The 27,231-nt window shown below is 47.5% G+C and overlaps 1 pseudogene; it reads left to right on the top strand.

The window, feature by feature from the left end:
• The first annotated feature begins 712 nt into the window (after window positions 1–712).
• The window catches only part of LOC142777145 (uncharacterized), a 47,686-nt pseudogene continuing 21,167 nt past the window's right edge, over window positions 713–27,231 (top strand).

The following is a 27,231-nucleotide window of genomic DNA, read 5'->3' as shown; positions in this document are numbered from 1 at the left end:
ACTGGCCCTTGCGCTCAACTATATTTCGAGTGTCGGTGTAATGTATACTTTGTTATAAAAATTCTCAAATTTATCCCTAAAAACTTTTTCTGCCTAGTTTGCAGGCCTTTATTTCACAAAGGGCGTATAGCAGAAGGGTGAAAATTCATCATCACTTTCGCAGCATGCTTATTTATAAAACTGACAAACCTTATATAATATTGCCACAGGAAATTACCATTGCTCCGCGCAACGCGGACGTCGGGAACCATAGAAACGCTAACGGCACGACTACGAGCGACGAAGGCAGCCGCAATGCACGCGCCAGCCCTGCATGCGCATGGTACTCCACCGAACAGCCAACGCGCGTGAAGAGGAAGAAAACGAGGGTGCTCGATGTGGAGGCTCACGAGGACTACCGACCTTGGATCTTCTTGGTTGCTGTGCGTCGTTCACTTTGGGCACAAGTTCGCCCTTAACAAACCGTGTAAATAGAACATCCTTGTTGTGAGGCTGCTACATTCGTTACATTTTCTGGTGGAGGTGCGGGGTAGATGATTCCAAACCCCACGAGAGAGCGAAGTCCAAGCCCTGACGATCCGCAAGCCGTGGAGCTTACGCCGGTGCACCAACGGACCAGTCGCCATGCCGTATTCGAGGGCATTCACCAGAATTTGGACCACTTCCCCCTGTGCCAAGGGCATCAGCGACGGAGACAAGAAACGCCACCACCATGACTAGCCAAGTTGCACCATCACAACTCATTGTCAGCCAACCCGTCATACCGAAAGTGTTCCTTGGTGACCCGTTCGAGGACGCCGAAGACTGGTTGGATCATTTCGAGAGGGTGGCGAACATAAACCAATGGAACGAAGCAGGCAAGTGACGCAACGTATACGTCTGTTTGGATGACGCAGTGCGAGTGTGGTACGAAAACCACGACGCATCTTTGACGTCCTGGGAAGAGTTCGGGTGGCAGCTACTGTGTACGTTTGGCAACAATGATCGCCGGGAAAAGGCAGAAGCAGCTCTTCGTGCACGGAATCAACGCACAAACGAGACTGTCGCTATGTACATAGAAGACATGTCCCACCTGTTCAAGCGAGCTGATCCCAACATGACTGAAGACAAGAAGGTGCGTCATCTCATGCATGGGGTAAAACAAGAGCTATTCGCGGGACTCGTTCACAATCCGCCGCGCGCTGTTGCTGAGGTTCGGTCGGAAGCAACAACAATAGAAACGACGCTGCCGCAGAGAGCCCGGCAATACAATCGTGATGTAGCCTGTACATCAGCAGGGGTCTTCTCGGCAAACGTCGTTAATCTTGACACTCCGTGGGAGCTCGTCCGGTCATTTGTCAGGCAGGAGCTACGCAAGCTGCAGCCACCCGCTTCACCGGAACTGTATATCGCGGATGTTGTCCAAGAAAAAAATTCGGCAGGCCATCCAGGCGCCGCAGAGGGATGCACCACCGACACGACGCGCGGTAACTTATTCTGAGGTGCTCAGGCGGCCTGCTGTCCACTGTGCGCCTATCGAAACACCTGGTACTTACGCATCGACAACACGTAGCCCGCGCCATATCATAGAGGCAACTCGCAGCGCACCTCTTTCGACAGAGACAAGACCTCGGAAAAGCGACGTATGGCGAGATGCGGAACGTAAGCCCCTGTGCTTACACTGTAGAGAGGCTGGCCATCTGTACCGGTTTTGCCGATATCGTCAAGCTGGTCTTCGAGGATTTGCAGTCAACGCACCGTGCCTGCGAAACGGCGAAAGGCCGTCCGACATCGAGGAATACCTGTGCTCACGTCGTAGCTTCGACTTACATCGTCGTCATCAACCGCGGTCACCATCCCCTTTACGTCAGCGCTCGCCAAGCCCACATTCCTTTCTAAACGCACCTAGGCATCGTTCGCCTAGTCCGAACCCGGGAAACTGAAGTGGGCGACCGGTGGAGGCAAGGCCGCTGGTGATTCGAAATACGAAGATCCTCCACTGTGACACCAGCGTGACGACGACGACGACTGTCTCCAGGTAAAGAAGTGCAGTAACGAGAAGATAACTTCAGACTTGCCTTTGGTAATTGACGGGCTAGAGCTCATGGCTTTAATCGATACCGGTGCGGATTACTCTGTGATAAGCTACGATTTAGCAAAGTGCCTCAGGAAAGTTCTGACCGAATGAAGTGGACCTCAAGTACGTATGGCAGGCGGTCATCTTATTACGCCTCTCGGCAGATGCGCTGCAAGAGTTGAGATACGAGGTTTGTTGGGTACTTTGTTGTCCTGCCCGTATGTTCGAGAGAAGTTATTCTCAGAATGTATTTTCTGCAAGCAAATGGTGCCATTATTAATTTGCAGAGGTCCAGCATATCATTTTTGACGGAACAAGCAATAAAGGTAGCTCAAGCAGATGAGCAATACACCACTCCACTGCTCAACATCGATGATGGTGTGACTGTGCCGCCGCAGAGCAGTGTAATGGTTCTAGTCAGAAATGATACGTTTGGTGACTACGAAGGTGTGGCAGACAGCAACATGGATGTTTTCCTGAGAAGAGGTCTTTGTGTGGCACGAGGGATTATCCAGCTACGAAACGGGTACGCAGACATCCTCCTGACAAATTTCGGGAACGAATTCCATCACATCGCAAAGGGGACAGCCATAGCCTTTCTTCGTGAGGTTTGTGAAGCCACAGAAATATGCAGCCTTGAAACAACGTCAGCGGATGTGAAACCAACATCTGATGTCTGCGACGTAATATCCGTAAATCCTAACTTTTCAGTGATCCAACATCAACAGCTATACGACCTTGTATGGAAATTTGGCAGCTGTTTCTCCAATAGTTCAAAGGTACGACGCACGACCATTGCAAAACACAGGATCATAACAGACGAGACAACCAAGCCGGTACGCCAGCACCCGTACCGCGTTTCACCAAAATAAAGGGAACTTATCAAGAATCAAGTACAGGAGATGTTTGAAGATGATGTTATTCAACCTTCTAGCAGTCCGTGGGCATCTCCTGTAGTACTTGTCAAGAAGAAGGACAACACGCTAAGGTTTTGCGTCGACTACCGGAAATTAAATGCTGTGACTAAATGGTATGTATATCCCCTCCCGCGTATTGACGACACATTAGACAGACTTCGGTGGGCCAAGTTCTTCTCATCACTAGATCCGAAAAGTGGATACTGGCAGATCGAAGTTGATGAACGTGATCGCGAGAAGACTGCTTTTGTTACCCCGGACGGACTCTATGAATTCAAGGCTCTCCCTTTTGGTCTCTCTTGTGCGCCGGCAACGTTCCAACGCATGATGGACACTATACTTTCCGGAATGAAGTGGCAGTGTTGCTTAGCGTACCTTGACGACGTGGTCATCTTCGCCGCTATATTCGAGGAGCATATCTAGCGCCTGCGAACAGTGTTAAAATCAATCCGTTCGGCAGATTTAACCATCAAGCTAGAGAAGTGCCAATTCGGTTTCGGAGAGCTTCGATTCCTTGGGCACGTTGTCAGTGCCCACGCTGTGCGCCCTGATCCCGAAAAGACAGCCGCCATTGCAAGGCTGGCGGTGCCAGCAGACAAAAAAAGTCAGTACGGAGATTCCTAGGTCTCTCGGCTTACTATAGACGATTTGTCAGCAATTTCTCGCAGATTGCAGAACCCTTGACGAAACTTACGAGAGAAGATGTACCTTTCCAGTGGGAAACCGAGCAACAAAGCGCCTTCAACGAATTAAGAAAACGGTTGCAACAGCCCCCAATCCTTTCTCAATTCGATGAAACAGCTGACACGAAAATACATACAGACGCCAGTAACATGGGCCTAGGATGCATCCTAATACAGTGGCAGAATGGCGAAGAAAAGGTGATAGCATACGCCAGCCGGACTCTAACAAAGGCGGAGACCAATTATTCGGTGACAGAGAAAGAATGCCTTGCCGTCGTCTGGGCCATCAGTAAGTTTCGGCCTTACTTGTACGGTAGACAATTCAAGGCAGTCAGCGATCACCATGCCCTTTGCTGGCTCGCCAACCTCAAGGATCCGTCCAGACGACTAGGAAGGTGGAGCTTCCGACTGCAAAATTTGACATAACTGTGGTATACTGATCTGGCAGGAAGCATACCGACGCCGACTGTTTGTCACGGGCACCGGCAGACACAGCACCATCAGATGAAGAAGACTTTACATTCGTGGCTGTTGTCGAGACTTCTCAGATAGCCGAATTTCAACATGCGGACGAACAATTGCTCCCGCTCATCAAACACCTGAAAGGAGCTGACGTACAAGTACCTCGTATATTTTCTCGAAGCCTCGCACCGTTCTGCCTCCGAGGAAATGTCCTCTACAAGATAAACATTAAGCCCAACCGTCAAACGTTTCTGCTTGTTCCCGCAACTATGCGACAAGAAATATTACACGCGTGCCACGATGAGCCTACGTCTGGACATTTGGGGGTCACTCGAACGCTTGCACAAATAAGTCTGCACTATTATTGGCCCAAGTTATTGTCTTCAGTGCAGCGCTATGTTAGAACATGCCGCGAGTGCCAAAAACGGAAAGCGCCTCGTGCTAAGCCAGCGGGCTATCTGCACCCGATAGACTCACCGAAAGCACCTTTCCAACAAGTTGGAATGGACCTCCTTGGACCATTCCCGACATCTTTACTTGGCAAGAAGTGGATCGTTGTAGCGACTGATTATTTAACGAGATACGCGGAAACAGACTCCTTGCATCGAGGAACGGCAGCTGAGGTCGCCAAATTCTTTGTACAGAGCATAGTGATACGGCATGGCGCTCCGACTGTTGTAATCCTCGATCGCGGACTGGCTTTCACGGCAGAACTCATGGAATGCCTGCTGAACATGACCCACACTGTTCACAGGAAAACTACCGCATATCGCCCTCAAAGCAATGGCCTGACTGAACGCCTTAACAGAACTCTAGCTGACATGATATCTATGTATGTGGACGTCGAACACAAAAAGTGGGACGAAATTTTACCATACGTCACCTTCGCCTATAACACCGCCGTAAAAGAGACTACCAAGATTACCCCGTTTCAACTAGTTTACGGTCGTGTAGTTACCACAACACTGGACGCTATGTTACCTATAGATCAAGATGACTACTCTTCTGATCTCGATGACTACATAGAGAGAGCGGAAGAGGCCCGCCAATTAGCAAGGTACCGAATATGTCACCAACAACGAATCGATGCCGACCACTACAACCGAGGAAGACATGAAACACGGCATGAAGTTGGTGACAAAGTGTGGATATGGACCCCAGTACGACAACTAGGCCTGTCTGAAAAACTAATTTGTTGATATTTCGGTCCTTACAAGGTAGTACAGTGACTCAGCGACTTCGTTTATGAAGTCAAGCCTACAGGACATGGGCATTCTAAACGACGCAACTGCAAATAGAACATCCTTGTTGTGAGGCTGCTACATTCGTTACAATATCACTTTTCTATAAAAAGATATAATCGCGCTAACTTCAAGAAAACAGCCTGTAAGGGAAACTTCTGACGACGATTAAAAAATTATTTTGGAATTCATTTTGTACTTTCTCCACTCGTTCTACTGCACATCAGCTTTAACAATCAATAAAAACTTGTTAGATTATATGAATTTGCTTGCATTTACGGCTCGTAAGAAAATGCCCTTGTGCAAGGATGAACAACGGCAGATGAAAGTGGTAGGTGTTCTCTGCATATTAACTCTGTGGTTCTCTGGCCGCGTTGTACCTCGGCTGAATCTCCGGTGGCTGACAGTATAGCGGCAGCGCAGTAGTCACATGTTGGTGAATATCTCAGGAGCGTCTGCATCGGGAGCGCGCGCTGTAGCCTGCGAAAGCATGTAATTGTTCGTTTTAAGCGCGTTTAATGGGTTTCTGAGTTTTTATCAGTGTATGCACAGCTGCTACGCGCAATGGTGCACGAGTGAATATTCAGGCACGCCGAAATTGCCGCGGGACATTGACTGTTTCAGGGGACTGCCCAAACACACACACACACACACACACACACACACACACACACACACACACACACACACACACACACACACACACACACACACACACACACACACACACACACACACACACACACACACACACACACACACACACACACACACACACACACACACACACACACACACACACACACACATGTAGGTTGCACAATACATTAAAGTAACGTTGTATTGTTGTTGCGAATGTTGAAGAAACGCTTTATGTTTTCAAACAACATTGTCTAGTCTGAACATTTTACATGAATCGTATAACGTTCTTTGTTGTATGTAAAACGTTAAATATATACTAGAAATACACTGTTAACATAATGTTGAAGGTGGACCATTAGTGCAACATTCAAACAAAACATTGAACATTGAATTTTATATTTCAAACATTAAAGAAATGTTAAAATTACACAAAAAATCAACCTAACTGGAAAACATTCCAGTAATGTCCATGTAATGTTTTGCGATCATTATTTGCCGAAAATGCCCAGTAACCAAGAAGTTTAGATGCAGAGAAATACTTCATGATGTAGAGAGAAAACATACAGAGAAAACATTATTTCATTTAAGAAATGAAATTTGTTTTTGCTAAGTGGCACCAGATAATGTTAGTTACAATAACATATATAGTGCAGTCAATCTGTGGCTATTCTTCACTTGACATTGCAACTATTCTATGCATGCTTATGAACTGGTTTTACTGCTTGAAATGTCATGCACAGCCGTCTTTTGGTCGTGTATTTGTAGTAGCTTTCAAGTTTCTCACACATCATTGTGGTATGTACTTTAATAGCCAAACTACCATGGACGTCGGAATGAATGAGTTAAGTCTTGGCGGGCGGGGTTTGCATTGCGGTGGGGAAGTGCGGGTGTGGCTTGGGCAAATGATGCTTTAAATGTACATGCCCCTGCTGATTCCCAAGAACACTGGTGACTCACAAAAGGTTGTCAAAACAATAATGCAATTTTTTTATTGAGGTCCCAATGCTTTACATGCGGGAGTGAGCCAAACAATTATTGTAAATAAAACAAAGATTCTAAGGCTTCGATAAAGCTATCCAAGTTTGAATGATGGTATGCTCTTGGAAAGACCGTTCCAGTCCTGTGTAATCTAGCAAAGGAGCGACAGCGGGTCATGGTGCAAACAAGAGGTAGGTCGACAGCCTTATTGTAATGTGTGTGGGCTGAAGTATGATGAGAAGTTTGGAAGTTATATTGAAATGTATGCATTCGGTACTACAAGTACATTCTAGTGATTTTGCATTGCAGGTATACAATATGTACGCCTGGGTTAGTCCTTATCTAAGCAACACTAGCTGGTAGAGTACGAGTAACAGTAGAGTAATTGGAAGAGATTAATTTACCTTCGCGGTTTAGGTCAAGCTCCATAGACTTCATTTGGGCTGCATTCAAACTGCTGATGATTACTTTACTTTTGGGCCAATTCATGTTTTGTAAGCTGAAAAATTTGACTAATGGAGGGGCAAAATGCAAAATATCATGAAAATAGCCAGAAGCTTTGTAAGTATTGTTAACTATCTTACTTAAGAAGACGTTTAGATTCTGGTAACTCTTGAAAAACAAGACACTTAACATAATTCAGAGACTACATCGTAGCATGACCTCACCAGGCTTTTGCGATCCTTTAGACTTCTATCAGCGAATCTGTTTAGGAAATCATGAGTCGGTGGCAGAAAACTATTATTGTAACAGGTATGTACCAGAAAACTATCATCATCATAATTGGGTATGTGTGACGGAAATTGGGAAAATCTCACTACTCGCTTCTGGTCCACTAATAATGATGAAGGCAACGGCCCAACAAATCGCTTCAAAGCAACAGCAAAGCGAAGTCCCCTGAGCTCCTATAAGAAAATACTAGACAATGAGAAAGGCAAAAGCAGCGGCGAGAAGACCCCGAATCAACGGAACGCCTGTGCTAAAGACGTGCCTGTCGATCTATAAGAGGCGTGGACGCTCAGTTTCAGGGCAAATTTCTGTCTCTGGAATTTGAATAACCGTTCGAGTTAAGCTTTCCGACAATTGTACGGTGCAATGTCGTTTAGGAACACCAGATGGTTGAAATTCCTGAAGCTCTCTGCTGCAGGGCGCTCATATTCGTACTGTGGTTTTGGCATGTAAATGCCCCGATAATATTATTATTAAAACTATACAAAGCCAAACATAAGGACATGACAGTGAAAGTAGTCTGGCTGTTTCAATTTCAGTGCATAAAAGAAAACAGAGCAGTAAGAACATTCAACATGAGCAGTCATGTACGTTCTCTGTGTGCAGTCTGCTCCTGTGCAACAATATTTCAACAAGAGCCAATACCAGATTTCACACCATTTCTGTAATGTGCACCTCGAAATTGTGTTAAATTAATGGAGATATAGCAACTCGGTCAGGATTGTAAACACTGCGTTAATAGGATGAGGTTAGTTTCCACATTTCATCGGGAGCACAGCCCGAATGAATTTGGCCAAAAATGAGACGTGCCATGAAAATCATTGCGCTAACGTAACTCCTTAGCCAGAACAGCAACAGGGAAGCTACATATATGAGACGTAACGCAAGTGTGCGAGTAACACACCTCGTAGGCTGTACAACTGCATGCAGTCGGCCACTCGGTGAAAATAGCTGAACACTAGTCAAGAAATGTCCTGCCGAAAGTCAATCCGTGCACAGACATCACATCGCAACCAACAAAGTAAGGTCAAGGGGCACATTCTCGTCTTCGCCGCTTCGGTGAATCATGAATGCAAGGCGTGAAGACAGCGCGCAAAGGCAGTGTGCAGCTGGGCTAGCTACCCTTGCTGGGCCGCAGCATGCCCAACGCTCCTCCCCCACTTTTCTCAATCGCTCCTCAAATTATATCTTGCTGCTTGGTTCCCTGCACTCAAACGATGTCTATCCCATGTCACCCTGTGCCCCCTGATTTGGGGTATTCCCATGTGCTCCGAAAGTAAGTCTACCTATGCTACGTTGTTTAATTTCGTTTCTTGCTTGAACTTCTGATTTCATAAACAAAACCACATTGCCGAACGTCGAACCCGGTACCACGACACCTTCCGAAATCCCTCTCACAACGTCATACCTATTTTAGTTCTACCGTGCCCATTTGTCATTACAGCGGCATTCCTGGCGCCCTTAGTCATTACGTATTTTTCGTGCTCCCTAAGATACTCAGCCCCCGTTATATATCCATACGCCGAAATATTTGTATTTATCCACTATTTCTAGCGTGACTTCCTGTATATTGTGCTCACGTTATTTGTTATCACCAAAAATTCCGATTGCCCGTTTGTTCCTTCTGAACTTCAAATTTAACCTATCTCCCTCATTACCACACATGTCTAGCAATCCCTGCAGATCTTTCTTGTGGTCGGCTATTAATACTATATCATCTCCATACATCAATGCTGGCAATGTCTGTTCGATGTGTCTTCCTTGCTTAGCGGAAGAAATTCTGAAGCCGAGTCAACTCCCCTCTGATTCGTCTTCTACTCCCTGGAGATGCAGCATAAATAACAAAGGTTACTCAGCCGATGACATTGCATTGCTGAGTAACTTAGGGGATGAATTGCAACTCATGATTACGGAGTTAGACAAGGAGAGCAGAGAGGTAGATCTTAAAATGAATCTGCAGAAAACGAAAGTAATGTACAACAACCTCGAAAAAGAGCAGCGCTTCGAGATAGGTAATAGTGCACTTCAAGTTGTAAAAGACTATGTCTACTGGAAGCGGGTTAGGGGGAGACAGAAGGTTAGGTGGGCAGATGAGATTAAGAAGTTTGCGGGTATAAATTGGCAGCAGCAAGCACAGGACCAGGTTAACTGGCGGAACATGGGAGAGGCCTTTGTCCTGCAGTGGACGTAGTCAGGCTGATGATGATGATGATGATGTCTACTTAGGGCAGGTAATAACCGCGGAGCCGAACCACGAGACTGAAGTAACTAGAAGAATAACAATGGGATGGAGCACATTTGGCAAGCACTCTCAAATTATGACAGGTAGATTGCCACTATCCCTCAAGAGAAAGGTATACAACAGCTGTATCTTGCCGGTACTTAGCTACGGAACAGAAACCTGGAGACTTACAAAGAGGGTTCAGCCTAAATTGAGGACGACGCAGCGAGAAATGGAAAGAAAAATGGTAGGTGTAACCTTAAGAGACAAGAAGAGAGCAGAGTGGATTAGGGAACAAACAGGGGTTAAGGATATCATAGCTGAAATCAAGAAGAAGAAATGGATATGGGCCGGACATGTAGCGCGTAGGGAGGATAACTGCTGGTCGTAAAGGGTAACTGACTGGATTCCCAAGAGAAGGAAAGCGGGTTAGGGGGAGACAGAAGGTTAGGTGGGCAGATGAAATTAAGAAGTTTGCGGGTATAAATTGGCAGCAGCAAGCCCAGGACCGGGTTAACTGGCGGAACATGGGAGAGGCCTTTGTCCTGCAGTGGACGTAGTCAGGCTGATGATGATGATGATGAACAAAGGTGACAAGGGATACCCCTGTCGAAACCCGCGTTGTATCACTGTAGGATCAGATACCTGTTCTTCCCATTTGATAACTCTTTTGTTACTTTTATAGATATCTTTTAGAAGATTAGTTATTCCATCTTCTACATATAGCGCTTTCCAGTACTCCCCACAAGTCTTCCCTTGATATCTAGATATGCCAGCCACAGGGGCCTGTGTTATTTTTCCGCTATTTCAATACACGGCATCAATGATAACAGATTGTCCTCCAACTTCCTTCGTTTACGGAACCCATTTTGTAGTTCTCCCAGCACCCGCTAATTCTCCGCCTATGTCGGTAGTCTTTCCTTTACTATCTGCATTACCAGCCTGTAAACAACTAATGTCACTGTTACAGGATGACAGTCGTTTATATCGACTTTGTCCGCCTTTCCTTTATAGATCATTCTCATCCTGCTTAGTTTCCACCCATTGGGAGCTTCACAATCTATTATTGCTTTGCTCACTGCCTCTCCTATTGTTTGCTTAGAGTTTGGTCCTATTTTCCTTATTAGCATGATTGCGATGCCGTCGGGCCTAATGATGTGCTCTTAGGAACCCTTTTTCTGCCCTTTCCCACTACCGTGGTCCCAGTGGAGCCACTGAGCTAATTGGTACATCTTCATCTGGTACGGTGCATGCAGCGTTTTCTTGGTGTTAAATTTTTCTGTCATGATTGTTTCTATATATTCCATTGCCTCATCCCCTTCTAATATGACCCCTTGAACTGTAGTTCTAAACTCCTGTTTCATGCTTGTCTTATTACTTAGAGAATTGAGATAGTTCCAAAACTTTTCAGCTGCCTTTCTATCCTTTCTGTTTACTTTCGCCATCCATTGGGCCCCCTTTCTTCTAATCTTGTCACTGATCAAATCGGACGCTTCCCTTCTGCAGCTCAAAAAAGTTATCCCATTTTCTTTTTACATCATCATCTGGTTCACCCCTCTGTTTAGCATACCTGTGTTCCTGGAGGCTTCCTGACGCCTTACTGTGGTGCTTTTAACTTCCTCATCTCACCAGCTCTTGGGCTTGTGTCTTTTTTGTTGCTTTGGCTCGTACTTTAGCAAGCTCTAACTGAAACAATCGAGTTAGATTTGTGTATGTACACTCTGTTTTAGTATACTCGGTGATTATTTTGCAATGTTTTTAGTTGCTATTTCTATTTGCCTTTTCTGCATGAATATTACCATGTGGTTCCTCATAATGCCTCCTTTCCTATTTTCATTTCTCTTTCAAAACTCAGCCTGATACGTTTGTGATCACTACCTAAGCTTCTGGACACATATTGATCTATATTCATCACCCTTTGCCAATCATACATTTTATGTCACATCATTGGCTAATCTATCGTCGACTACAGCCTCCACACCTGCTATGTTTTCTGCCTTTATTAATTCTCGGTACTGTTTCAAATGATTAAATCATGCCTTTCACACATATACAATAGCATTCTGCCTGTTGGGCCAGTAAATAAATCCACATCTCGTATGTGCGCATTCATATCTCCCAATAAAATTACCTCGCACTCTTCTCTTAGTTCTTCATTGTCATTTTATATGCACTACGCTATTTCTTGGTTTTCCTCTCTGGCTTTTGCCCCTGCCACAAGTCTACGAAATCGAGGAGTGTCATTTGCCCTACCACTTTCCCTTTTAGCCATTCATGCTCCTTGCACTCCTGCTTGACTCTTTTCGAATCTGTACTTTTATGAATGAATGCCCCAATATGACCCCCTTACTGCTGCTTTCTGTTATATTACAATATCCCCATGCGTAGTGCGGCTTGTTAGGTGGTTGTTCCGTGTCCCTAAGATGTGTTTCTACAAACCTATATGCCATCAGCCTCTCCTTATTTAGCTGTTCTTCTATTTCTTCCCACTTCAGCCTATTCCTGGTACCCTTCATGATGATATTCCATATGTCTGAATTGGCTCGGCCCTCGCGGCTACGTCGATTTTTGCCCCGGACTTACGTGTCTTAGATATTGGTGTCACTTTGAAATTGTATCTGTCTAGACCACCTGTTAAAGAGTTCCCCTGGTTGTTTTCCTCGTTAGTAGCTATCCTGGACCCCGAAGAGCCCGCGTGAACCCCCAAAAGAGCTACTGCGCGTCTTGCAAGCCGCCAACGCACCTCATGACCTAGCCTCCCTTCGAGGTGAATTCTGTCTCGTTGCAAACCACCCCACCTCAGCACCTCTCTGTTTATATCTACCACCTCAAAGCCTTTGTCTCGACCCATCTGTCATAGCTCTTGGTTTGCGTTGACAACTGCTTTTTGCTGGTTGCCGTCACGCACCTGTACCTACGCTATCGTTCGTATCACTTCCTGTATCTGAGGGGAAATGGCGCGCATGCCATCGACCCCTTTCGCAAGTCGGGTCGCTAGTCCTGCCATATCTTCATTTAGAACATCACTTAAACCGCCTGCAATTATCACGAGGTTTCGTCCATCAGATGCAGTTTTGAGTTTTGCGCTCGCTTGCCTCATCACTGCTTCCGGCTTACGTCCTGAGAACATCCCTACTGCAACCCTCTTGTCACCTCTTACCCTCTGTTTGATTGCTTTTCCACATCGATTTAAATTCGAGTCTCCGGTGATTATAACGTGCTGTGACTTTTCAACTGGAGCGTCCTGCACCTGGGGGTTACTTTCACCTGTGACGCCGGCTGCTTTGTCCCCTCCCAACCCCACCACTACTTCGCTGAAGCTGGGTCCTGTGACCATTGAACCGGCTGAACCTGTTTTTTTCGAAGTTGCTTGCTGTTTCTTCTCCGCTGTTCTGGTTGCGTTATGTGTGCGCTATCTAGTATAAAGGCACTCATACATAATACCGACGGGTTGTTGTGGCACCTCAGATATGCGCAATAGTTGCTTATTAATTGACAATCACTCAACTATGAACGCTGAAACTTGAACGATATTGGTGGGCGCTGCGGATGTGGTGAGCCTGTTGAGGTATCGTTTGGCGCCGTTTGGGGTATTGTTAGCGCGAACGAACAGACAAACGTACAAACGTACAGAAATACGGACAGACTAAAGTTTTGGCGTCGAAGGTCTCCAAGAAAGACTATAGTCTTTAAAAGGACAGGTTAACAATCGCACATGTGTTGCGTGAACCCTTGCATCTCGCGTCGAACATATCAAACGCGGCCTACCGTGGAGAGTTGTCTCCGCCTGTTACGCAGAAAGTAACGCGGTTCCGAGCTCTTCACTAGGTGTTCAGCGTTCTCACTCGCCGCCTGCATCCTGTAGGAGGACTGGCTGTAGTCCTCGTGGACCTCCCGTGACACGTAGCGTTTCAAGTCACACGTGTCCACAGGTCTGCCACTGAGTTTGCCTTTCATATTTGCGAGTCGATAAACGAGCAAGGAAACTTGATTGATATGTGGGGTTTAACGTCCCTAAATCCCCATATGGTAAGGTAGAGAATACCTTTATAATACGAACGTTCGTCCATTACTCGAGTATGCTTGCGCAGCATGGGATCCAGACACCATCTGTCTTGTAAATAAACTTGAGCGTATCGAAAATCGCGCATTCAGGTTTGTCTCTGGTAATTACAACTATAAAAGCAGCATCTCATTAATTAAAGACAACCTTAGATGGAAAACCTTAGCCCAACGCCGCTCAGCAACAAAATTGCAACTTTTTTCCGTATTTACTCAGATCTCACAGGCAGTAACAAAAACTTGTACATTTCCCCCTCTCACTTCATCTCTATGCGTTGTGATCATGACTGTAAGGTACTTGAAATGCGATGCCGTACAAATGTACTTCATTATTCATTCTTTCCTCACACCTCCATGCTTTGGAACAGACTTCCTAAAGGTATAGCAGATTGTAAAACACTTCCCAGTTCCAGCTGTTTTTACATTCATATTTTTCATATGTCACCTCTTTGTTGCATACACCCCTTTGTTATTAGCTCATTCTTTTATCTTTCTCTTTGTGTAAACATATGTGCTTTTACGTGATTATTCGTGTTACCCTCTGCCATGATGCCCTCGTGGCGCTGCAGGTAGTTCTATAAATAAAATAAAAAATGGTTATTAGAGATGCCGTAGTGGAGGGCTCCGGAAATTTCGACCACCTGGGGTTCCTTAACGTGCATCCAAATCTGAGTGCACGGGCCTACAACATTTCCACCTCCATCGGAAATGAAGACGCCACAGTTGAGATTCGATCCCGGGACGTGCGGGTCAGCAGCCGATTACCTTAGCTATTAGACCCACGTGGTAGGGCGAGGAAACTTCCTGTCGCACTCGCTTTAGCCCGGAGAATTTCGGTGCCACTGAGGCAGCAAACTGTGTGCCAGCATCGCTGAGAAAACGATGGCGCCGCAGCACCAGATTGCCCTCTCTTAGTGTACGTTCCGATGCGTGTGGTAGTACTGCGTCTTCTGCTGTGCCCTAGCAGTGCTCAGATTATGCCGAGATTTATGTAAAACTTCCGCTAGCTTCTCGCGAAGCTGCGTTGCGCATTCAGCGTGTACTGGTGTCGCCACTGGCACTCCACTGCGATCCGAGAGGACGATTTATATTGGATTCGGCAGTTCTCTCCCCAGGTTCAGAAAAGAAGCCGCACAACCAGTCGATCGGTTCGCGGTTGATCGCAATGCAAATTGATTTCTGGAAGGTAGGCATTCAAGTCCCTATGTCTTTCAGAGAACGCAATAACCACGTGCTTGATGTTGCGATTGACTCGCTCCGAGGGGTTCGACTGAACATGGTCGGTGGTTATTTTCCTGTGCCTAATGACCAAAGCAGCGCACGTGTCAACAAACCCCTTCGCATTCAAAGAAGACGCGTTGTCTGTGATGAACTTCTCAGGGAATCTGAACCTGGTGCTCTCCTCCATACTTCTCTACGATCACTCGAGCCGTCAGCATCCTAAGGGGAAAAGTTCCACCCATTTAGTAAAGTGATCTGTGATCACAAGGAATAACTTATTTGTGCTAGGAGTTGTGGGGTACGAGCCCATTACGTCACATGCCGCAATTTGCCAGAGAGTCTGATTATCACTCGGTTGCTGGAGGCCGGGCGGACATCCGCCTCGTGGCTTGACGCTTTGGCACACACTATATACGTGAACGGGCGTAGCGAAATACATCCCGCTTCGTGCCTGGCCATGCAGCGAGGCAATACAGTTAGCGTAAGTCTTGGGGCTGCTCGCATGCCCAGCAATGCACGAGTCATGAAAATAGCGAAGAAGTGCTCCTGTCACCGTGCGCAGTATCGTGAATTTGAACTACTCACTTGTGTTCTCGTTGGGTGGAATGTACCTTACTAAGACGCTGACAGAATCCAGCAGATACGAATCAAGCGCTCTCAGAACTACCAGCTGTTGCCGCGTGCTCCAAACCGACAGCAATACCTGCTGCCCCCATGTACGCGGTGGCCTCTCTACCTCCTGGCTCCCGGATGCCGTCGAACACCTTTCAACAAAATGGATCTTTCTGCTGAGCTTTTAACAGTTCCTTTCTGCTGAACACAATCCCCGCACTAACGACAGCTACTGCGCGGTTCACGCTTTTGCCTTGAACTAGCGTTTGCTCCGATGTTTCCGTGAGCGCTGGTGTCTCGCTCTCAGTTCATTATGAGTTGGTCGCATGAGTTCCCTTGTGTCGGACGAGAGCATGCGATAGTGCGTCGTCTCGACATTGATCTTACCATTGCGGTAGCGAATGGTGAATTCGTAACGCTGCAGCAGCTATGCCCAACGCGCCATGCGGCTGCTTATTTCGTTCAAGCGCTCAACCACGTGAATGTCATATGGTCAGTCTCAATCACAAACGCGATTCCGTCGATGTAAAAATCAAACTTACAGAGGGCGAAGAGTATCGCCAGACACTCTTTCTCAGTTACCGAGTAGTTCCCGTCTACGGCGGTCAACGAACGGCTCGCGAACGCAATCAGTCGGAGCGAACCTCCATGCTCCTCAAGCAGAATGGCTCCTAAGCCTATAGGTTGCTTCCGCTTGTGTGAACCACAAACTCCCTGTTCAAAATGGGTAGCGGCAGATCAACCGCGTTGACAATCAAGTTCGTGAGGCTACGCAATGCGGCCTCCTGCTCTTGGCTCCAAGCCCAACGCTCGCCATTCCTCAAAAGCTTCGTCAAAGGCACCTGCACTTCCGCGCAGTCTGGAATGAACAGGTGATAAAAGTTCATTATCCCCAGAAAGCGCATAAGCTCACTTATATTGTTCGTCGGTGGATAGCTGACTATTGCTTCAAGCTTATTTTTATGCAGCAAAACGCGACCCTCGTCAAGCGTGAATTCCAATAATGTTATTCGGGTCGCCGCTATCTCAGCTTTGTTCGGGTTCAGAGTGATGCCCGCAGACCTCAGCCTTTCTAGAACGTCTCTCAGGTGGCGCAAGTGCTCCTAGAACGTTTTCGAGTAAACCACTATGTCGTCTTGGTATGCGAATGCGTGCTGTCACTTTGCATCTTCAAAAACATGGTTAATTAGCCTCTGATACGTAGCAGGAGCTCCTGTCAAGCCAAAGACATTCTCCTGAATTGTAAAAGTCCTCTGTAGCATAGCAAAGCTGAATTATCTTCATCCCGCTAGTTCATCTAAACCTGAAAATATCTACGGCTAGCATCGAGCGTAGTGAAGTATTTCGCCCCGCCTAGGTTGGATACTAACGGTGAAATGGAAGGAAGAAGGTACGCGTGCTTCTTCATAACCTCATTCAGCCAGCGGCAGTGTATACACAAAGGCGATATGTATCATTTTTCTTTGAAACTAGAACTACCAGGACACCCCATGGGCTGTTTGACATCTCAAGTACGCTTGTGTCAATGAGTTCGTCCAAGGCGGCGTCAAGTGCTTTCAGCTTAGCCAAGGTGATCCGTCAGAGATTGTATTTCCAAGGTTGTGCATCACTCGTGTCAATTCTGTGCTTGACCAGCGTAGTGCAGCCCGGGTGGTCAGTGAACATCGCGTCGTTCTCGTGCAACAGTGACGACAGCTGCACTCTTTCTCCTTCTGGCAGGCTCTGTGCTCGACCAAAAGCGGGTGCACTGACTTTCCTTGCAGCGCGGCACATTGTTCCGGCGGGGTGGTTAAGCGGTATCCACACGAGGGAGAAATACACAAGGGATAAAGGCGGAGCTTAGGGGCGTGCACAGGCAAGAATAAGTCCCCTGAAATGTCCCTCACTCACAAGGACTAGGCGAACGATGGGGGAAATTAGTCTGGCCAGAGCCTTCACCATATTAACGCAAGATACAATTAAAGTTCGGGCGCTAGTCGTTTGCTACGCTCTCAATGTTGCCTGTGGTGTGCGTGCAAAACAGAGCAAGCGAAGCGCCGGTGGGGAATACCAAGATCGACGTTGACAACTCAGGCACGTGCGAGCTGCGCGGTATAAGAGAAGACGACGAGGTGTCGAACTTGGAAGAAGCCAAGGTGTTCTCGACGTAACCATTTTTTCTCCAACTTGTTCGTTTATGGGGCACAAGTTTGCCCGTTTATATAATTGTAATAAATTATACTTTTTAACCTTGCGTGACAAATCTAGTGGAGGAGTCGGGGTATGAACCCAACCTCTTCTGAAGTGGGAGAAGGCAATTCGGAACAAAGGAGTCTCAGACCTACCGAGCTGACCTATGCCGACGCTCAACTGCAAGGACCCCCTGTGCGTAGGGATATCGCAGCCACTACGGGGCACAGCACTGAACCACCAAAAACACACCCGCCGCCGGGTAGAAGACCAAGGAAAACTGATATATGGCGCACTCCTGACAGCGTATCTCTCTGCTACCACTGTGGAGAGGCCGGCCACCTGTATCGAATGTGCCAGTACCGCCAGGCAGAGCTTCGGGGATTTGCAGTGAACGCACCTAGGCCTCCGAGAGGGAAGCGTCCTTTCGAGATCGAGCAGTACCTATCGTCTCGTCATTACTCTCATAACCTTTGGCCACCTCGGCCTCGCTCGACAGCACCGTTGAGATATCGGTCACCGAGTTCCCGTCGATCATCAGCCTATCCTACTGCAAGGCGCCGTTCACTAAGCCCGGGTCGGGAAAACTAGAGCGAGCGACCTGTGGAGGTAAGGCCAGTGCCGATAATGAAACAGAACCTCCATCGCTGACTCCGCGTGATAACGACGAACTAAGAACCGGATACAGCAATCATGACGTCGCTTCCGACTTGAGTGTATTTGTTGACAGCTATGAAGTGAACGCAATAGTGGATACAGGCGCGGATTACTCAGTAATCAGTAGTGAGCTCGCCTGAACACTCCACAAGGTACTAACTCCATGGGATAGACCTCAAGTTCGCACCGTAGGGGGACACCTCATCGACCCGATTGGAACGTGTACGGCAAGAATCGGAATTAGGGGTTTCACATACGTCGCCAGTTTCATTCTGCTGCCGGAATGCTCTGAAACGTAATTATCGGTGTGGACTTTCTGAAGGCTACTGGTGCTGTAATTGACTTTCCGGGATCATGCGTCTCGTTTTCAACCAAACACGCGATTGCAACGCTCGAAACGGAAGAAAACGTCAATGATCTGTGTATTGTGGACGACGACGTGGTGGTACCCCCAAGGTCCAGTGTAGCTGTCCGGATAAAAAGCAGTGCTTTTAGTGACCATAAAAGGCTCGCTGACATTAGCACTGGGCTCATACTCGAAAAGAGTATCTTCATGGCAAGGGGCCTTGTGCAGCTTCGTGACGGATGTGCTAACGTCTTGCTGACAAACTTTGGGAATAAAGTACACCACCTTACGAAGAGGACCATTATTGCAAGTATTCATGACTTCGCCCAAGTTACGAACCTGGTCACCTCTGAGACGTCACGATCTGATTTCCAAGACGTGGATGGTGTACTGGAATCGATTGACATAGACAAACGGCTGTCACCAAGCCAGAAGAGACAAATAGAAAACCTCGTAAGAATTCGCCGCGTGCTTTTCAACATCATCCAATGTCCGATGAAAGCCGATTACGAAACACCGCATTATTGTCGACGAATTAGTCAGACCAATCTGCCAGCACCCCTACAGGGTGTTACGAAAGGAAAGAAAAGTGATCGGAGATCAGGTCAAAGAAATGCTCAAAGACAATGTGATTCAGCCGTCGGCCTCACCGTCGGCCTCCATGGGCCTCACCGGTGGTACTCGTAAAAAAAAATACGAGTCCTTACAATTCTGTGTAGACTACCGACGGCTGAACTGCGTCACTAAGCGAGATGTTTATCCTCTTCCCAGGATTGACAATACTCTCGATAGACTACGAGATGCGAAGTTATTTTCTTCCCTTGACTTTAAAAGTGCGTACTGGCAGATAGAAGTGTACGATTGATATCGTGAAAAAACTGCATTCGTGACACCGGATGGGCTATACGAATTTAAAGTACTTTCATTCGGCCTTTGTTCCGCTCCCGCCACAATTCAGCGGATGATGGACAGTGTGCTTTCCGGACTGATGTGGTAGTCTCTTCTCGTTTATCTGGACGATGTTGTGGTTTTTTCGGTTACCTTCGAGCAGCATGTCAAACGACTGCGACCTCTGCTTGAACCTATTAGTTTGGTGGGCCTGATGATAAAACCACAGAAACACCACTTCAGCTTCCAAGAGCTCATTTTTCTTGTGCATGTTTTCAATGGTGAAAGTATTCGTCCGGACCCTGAGAAGACCACGCAGTACAAAAATTTTCTAAACCGACAAACAAAAAGGCAGTTAGATGGTTCCTAGGACTTTGCGCTTAACCGGCGCTTCGTAAAAATGTTTTCGAAGATCGCTGAACCTCTAACGCGACTTCTAAAGGAAGATGCGCCTTTCATTTGGCTGAAGTAACAGGACGATGCCTTCAAAGAGCTGCGACACCGCATTCAGAGCCATCCAGTCCTCGCACATTTTGACGAGAAAGCCGATACTGGTATTCACACTGACGCAAGCAACTTGCGTCTCGGGGCCGTCTTCGTTCAGCGGCACGATGGTGTAGAGCAGGTTACTGCGTACGCTAGTCGTACACTTTAGAAGGCTGAGGCCAGTTACTCAAAGACAGAAAAAGAACGCCTTGTGGTGGTTTGGGCAATAAGAAAGTTTAGGCCATACTCATACGGAAGAGCTTTTCGAGCCATCAGTGATCACGATTCACTGTGCTGGCTGGCAAATCTCAAAGCCTCATTGGGACGTCTTGCGAGATGGAGCCTACAACTGCAGGAATACGGCATAACGGTCGTTTATGAGTCTGGTTGCAAGCACAGTTGTGCTCACTGTTTGTCACGTGTCCCGGTTAATTTCACGGAAGCAACCTCTATGGAGAGCGAACAGGATGTCCTTTTTTGAATCTCTTACTGCATTAGAGATGGCACAGCAGTAGAAATCTAATCCTGAGTTAGTGCTGCTGATCAAGTACTTACAGGGACAACCCGTTCACTTTCCTCGTGTTTTTCCCAAAGCCTATAGTCGTTCATCCTCCAAAATGACGTCTAGTACAAGAGAAATTTCGAAGCCAGTCCGGAGAAATTCCTCCTTGTCGTTCCTACAGCGCTACGACCCAAGATCTTGGAAGCATGCCACGATGACCCATCAGCAGGACATTTGCAAGTGACCCGAACGCTGGCACATATTTGCACGAAATACTACTGGCCAAAGTTGCTGATATATGTGCAGCACTACGTAAGAACCTGCCGAGATTGCCATAGGCGCAAAACACCACCAATGAAACCAGCTGGTCTCCTCCAAGCTATAGCGCCACCAGATGCCCCTTTCGCGCAAGTAGGAATGGACTTACTTGGCCCATTTCGCCCGCCGTTATCAGGGAAGTGATGGATCACTGTTGAAACAGATTATTTAACTAGATATCCGGAGAAAGTATCGCTTGTTCGGAGAACGGCTGTGGAAGTTGCCGAATTCTTCGTGACCAACATTGGACTGCAGCATGCAGCTCCTACTAGGCTAATCACGGATCGGGGAACAGCTTTTACAGCTGACCTGAGAAATTCCATCACGAGATTGACACACACAAGTTATATAAAAACTACGGCGTATCATCCCCAAGCGAATGGATTGACAGAACAGCTCAACAGAACGTTAACTGACATGTTGTCGATGTACATCGACTTAGAGCATCGAACATGGGACAAAATAATACCGTACGCAACGTTCGCATACGCTGTGCAGGAGACAACATGAACGACACATTTTCAATTTGGAACAGTCACGACGCCTCTAGATGCAATGTTACCTGTCGGTGATAACTCCGACGAGGACCATAGCACCAGTGACTTCACGCAAAGAGTTGAAGAAGCAAGGCAGCTGGCACGACATCACATTCAGCAGCAACAGAAAGGCGATGCCGATCGGTATAAATTGCGAGGAAGAGACGTCAAGTATGCTCCTGTAGACAAAGTACGGATATGGACACCCGTACGCGTACGTGGGCTCTCCGAAAAGCTACTTCGACGTTATTTTGACTCCTACAAGGTGCTTCGCCAGCTTGGTCCTTTGAACGATAAAGTTGTTCCAGAGGAGCAACTAACATCATCCAGACGGTGGCGTCGCACAAAAACTGTGCACGTCATCCAAATGAAGCCATGCCATAAAAGACAATGTGCAATGAAGCAACATGGCTTGATGATGCCTGCTACTACCGGTATAAATATACAATACCAGCCTGGAACCTAAACAGGCATCGGGACGAAACATTTTCAGAAGGGGGATAATCACGCAAGATACATTTAAAGTTCGCACGCCAGTCGTTTGCTACGCCCTCAATGTTGCCTCTGGTGTGCATGCGAAACAGAATAAGCGAAGCGCCGGTGGGGAATACCAGGATCGACATTGGCAACTCAGGCACGTATGAGCTCCGTGGGATAAGAGAAGACGACGAGGTGGAAGAAGTCAAGGTGTACTGGACGTAAACATTTTTTTCTCTAACTTGTTTTTTTTTTGTGGGGAAGAAGTTTGCCCGTTTATCTATTTGTATTAAAGTCTACTTTTCAACCGTGCGTGACAATATAATGGAGCGGGAGAACTGAAGAATTTTTTGACACTCAGCCATAGATATTGGCAAGCTTTCGCCTTGGAGGGGGTGAAAGCAGCGTTGTGTCTTCACCGGAGAAAGAGGAAAACGCTGGTGTTTCTTGGGTGATCAAAGTGCTTGTGTGGTTCGAGGGAAGTGCCCGTTTTTCAACCACTTCCACTTTGCTGCTTCGAGAAACTTTCTTTTTAATATATCTTTTTTGGAAGAAATGCAGATGGGGCGTTGCTCTTGGTTTGTCTCTCCGTCACAAGATTTTTTTTTCCAAAAAACGCTTTGCTGCTCGCGTACTTGCGCTTCTCCCTGCGAATAGCATGCCATTGCAAATGCGGGGGCCTTCGAGAAAACCTTTAGCGCATCTCCATCGTGCTCTCGGTAACCGCCATTTGCAATGTCAATGACAATACCCGACTTGGCGAGGAAGTCATGACCCAGGATTAGAAACATTGCAGCCCAGAAAGATGCACGAAACGTTGTCGCCTCACAAGTCATTGCCAGTGGATCACTAACCTAGCCGCGCCACTCGATTGTGTGGTGTCTGTAGCGAGGCGGAAGGTGGTGTTGTTTTGTCTCAAGCGGATATTGTTCTCGCGAAGATGATGCAACACATCATTGCCGAATAAACAAGCGCTTGCCCCAGTATCCAAAAGTTCTATGAACTTCTTCCGTGCTATCGCTAACTCCATTAGCGGCGTGGGCGAGTCTATGGCCTCACTTGCACGACAGACTTAGGGTTCAAGTGATCTGAACACATTGGTGGAACAACTGATCGTCGCGCGGTCTGCGATGTGGTTCGCCCGCGGCACCGTTTGTTTCCAGAACCACGCGTTTGCTCCTGACCCAGTGTGTGGTCGCATTCGCGGGCGATGTACCTGGCACGCCGCACCGATAGCAAGGACCACGGAAACCACACCGACTCGATCGTAAGTCGCCTCGATCAGGTGGTCTCAGCTCCGGGTTCAACCGCTCGTTAAGCCTCGTCTGGACTGCGTGCGCCTGTCATGGAATGTTACGCGTGGGGGCGGCGTGGGCCAAACGGAGCGCGTAAGCGTATGGCTCGAAAGCGCGGTCTGACAGCTCCCAACCACGTGGTACGCGCTCATGAGCGAATGATGCTGACGCGTTACCCCTACACTCTTAAAAAATAGAGTGACGCTCTCGTCATTTAAGGGGAAACGGCGATGTCCGCAATGTTCATCTTGAAATGAAGAAACATTGCTCCTTTTGACAAAGAGAAACATGTTTCTGTCCATGAGAATCAAGATGGCTGACCCCGGGTCAGCGAAGCGAGTAGGCCTCGCGAATGCATCGATTCTCGACTGATAAGGAGTACACGGCACTGAAAATTACGAAAAACGGTCCTTCTAGGCTTAATATCGAACGAAATTATTATATGATCAAGCAGATGAACCTATGGTAGTGAAAAAACATCGCGAAGCAGAACGATGGAGCTAGTAGGTTTCTTTACGCCAGTGAGATGACGTTCCCTTTGAAACACACGGATACAGCGGAGTTCTCACCCGGTGAGTGTCTGATAGGCTTGCTGTATTTCTCGCAGATTCTCATAGTGTAGCGACGTTATCCACGCGTTTACGGGGCCGCAGGCTACAAGTTGTGCCTCCAAACCGTAGACTAAATCGCAGCGAAACCATTCTGACTCAGCAGTGCAGTTTCGATAGATAGATGTTCAACGTTGTATAAGTAGCTGGAGGTGTGAGAGTGTCACAGCCATGAAGTAGGTGGTAGCTGGTGCCATCTAGAGGGACTGAGCGATACTAAAAAAGTTGCCTGCGGCGACGTACGTTGACATACCCGCACGCCTCCCTAGCGGATAGTTGACGAGTCAGCCCAGCCCATTCATTGATTACTCACTGACACTGGACGCCCAATATATGCTGATGCAATGCATACAGCTACACATAAGAACACATAGTATACATACATACATACATACATACATACATACATACATACATACATACATACATACATACATACATACATACATACATACATACATACATACATACATACATACATACATACATGAGGGAACTGAATGAACAAAAGTACAATCAACAGTTCGCCATAAAGGCACTCACACGTGTTAGCGTGTGGCTGAAGTGGTTACTATTACTCTGGATTTTGAATATTCTGTTCACAAATGTGAGGGAGAGGGTTAGTACTTACCTGCTTTGCACAGCTGTTACTAGAAGTGCATCTTGTGTTGAGTTTCGCACGACAATGAAGAAGCATGTGGATGAGAGACGCATTCTGATCACGTGCTCAATTCCGTCCTAACTCTAAGTGCTGGCATAGGCAAGACAAAACACATGCGATTGAAATTTTTTAATTGACAAAAGCCATTGATTTACTTTTCAAACAGTGTAGTTATAATGACGTTTAAAGCGTTTCTAATGATCGTAACCACTCTGGCAAATAAACGCTTGGTTAAACTTTGCAGCCCGTATCCCTTTCTGCTTTCACCTGCCGTGGTAGCATAGCCTCATTGGGTGTCGTGTGACTATGCTGGAGGGCACAGCTTCGGCTCGCAGCCACGGCAGCCGTATTTTTATGGGTGGAAAACGCAAAGAAGACCCATGTGCTTATGTTTGGATTCACATCAAAATATCCAGTGGGTCGAAATTCATCCACAAACACTATCACAGCGTGACTGATAATCATATAGTGGTAACGGCACGTATAACTCTACCAATTGTATATGATCGTGCTTTCACGCATGGACTATTCAGTGTTATCACGTTTCCTAGAATAATGAAAAGTGAACTGTGATGCTTTTTTATGCGCCTCGTTAAGTTGATGAGTGCTATTGGTGCCGTGCGAAACTAAAAACGCGTTTGCTTACCAAGTGTGTCGACACCGAAAAAATCAATCATTTGTGGGCAGTCTAAGGTAATTGATAAAACAAGGCTGTTTAGGGGAGCAGAGCTCCTTGTATTTGTGACATATTGGTAGTCCGAAACGACAGGAGACACACACGGAAGTGTGGGAAGCATTGTGCGAGTGCCTAGCGATAAAAAACAAGGCTTTTATTCTACACCAATAAAACAAAGGTATAAATGGCACTCCTGCATTGCTCGCACCAATAGTAGGTAGAAGTAATCGCACGCGACTGGCTGCGGCCGGCTAGGCTCGGCGTGCGCATGCGCACGTGCAAGACGCCCGTGGTTGAGGAGGAACTTGAACACTGAAGGAGAAACGTTGGTCCTTCGCTTCTCGCCGCGAGAGGGCGTGACGGGTAAAGCGCCCGAAAGAGAGAAAGTCGCTGCTCCGAAGGAGAAACGGAGCCCGTTTCTCCACTCTCGCTCCCCCCCCCCCCCTTTTTTTTTTAGAGTGTAAACGCTTCTTAATCTACCACGCCGTCATTCCACGCTACCGCTGAGGAAGGGGCCCTTGCCGCCCCTATCCTTGCTTCTGGACTGCTGCTTCTGTTGATGACGACCGTTCCACTGCTCAATTAGTCTTTCCTCTTCTTTCCACTTTTCTCCCTTTTCCCTTCCCCGCAGGCACTGCGCCGTGCTCCCGACCGGGTTGCAGAAATTAGGTGCCTTTTCTCATCTAACCACTACCACCACCACCATTCCACGCACAGCGAGGCTCGATTGACTGCGCTGCGGGTGGAGGTGGGCGATACGATCGCGCAGTGAGGATGTCCCCTAGTATGCGCTTCGCCTCGGTGGCGAATTCTTCTAGGTTCGTGAACTTGCATCCCCTGAAATGCGCCACAAAACTCGGGTGCGCTTGTCGCGTAATGTGCTCGGCTTTCTTGCGTTGGTGGCGTGAGGATTTGCGAGACGATACTACACAGTTCGTCCATCGCCCGTGCATACTCCAGCAAGGATTCATCCGAATACTGTGTTCGTAGCTACAATTCCCTCCGCAAACGCCACTCATAATTAGCCGGTATGGATTCGCCGACAAGCTGTCGCGGAACTCTTCCAGCGCGCGGCCTCGATGTCCGATTAGTCGGAACCATCGATCCGCTTGCTTCGTGAGGGACACCGAGACCGCGCACTCGAGAAGTTCGGCGTCGCAAAGCCCGTCGTCTGCTAGTAGTGGAGCCACCGGTCAAGATACTCGTTGGCACTCTTGCAGTCGGGGTAACCAGTATAGGTAGGCATGTCTACCTTGACACGTGGTCGCACATTTTACTCGGGGGCCAGCGCTGCATTCTGCGGGGCGCTAGGCAGGCTTTGCATTACTGACAGCGCATTTTGTAAGAGTACTTCGCTCGAGGGCAAACTGTTTGCCGCAGACTCACCTACAGTTGCGGCGTGTGTCGGCGCAACTTGTGGTGGCGCCTCTCTGTTAGCGTCTCGAGGTGACGAGGTGCCTGGCGTGGCACTCTCCGTCGTAGGCCTAGTCTCTACTACCGCGGTCTCTGCACCGGCCTGATCGTCGCGCGTGAAGCGACCATAAATATACGTGGTCAGAAAGTCTTAACAGTGCCCTCGCGTTAGCCAAAGGATCGCCACTCTGCGAGGCGACATCAGAAAACATTGACAAATCTGGGAATTCCGACATGTCTGTTGTACTTCGTACGGTCGGTAGTTGCTCGCGTCCACAAAACTAGCCGCTTTGCCAAATTCGTTACGGTGGGCGCCAGATGTAGGGGGTCCATCCTATGTACGGCTGACACAGAAACCTAGCTAATGTTCCATCC

This window comes from Rhipicephalus microplus, chromosome X (assembly GCF_043290135.1).
Source record: "Rhipicephalus microplus isolate Deutch F79 chromosome X, USDA_Rmic, whole genome shotgun sequence".
In the NCBI taxonomy this organism is placed as follows: domain Eukaryota; kingdom Metazoa; phylum Arthropoda; class Arachnida; order Ixodida; family Ixodidae; genus Rhipicephalus; species Rhipicephalus microplus.
The sequence above is the reverse complement of the archived record's forward strand: the minus strand, read 5'-3'. Positions and strand labels throughout refer to the sequence as shown.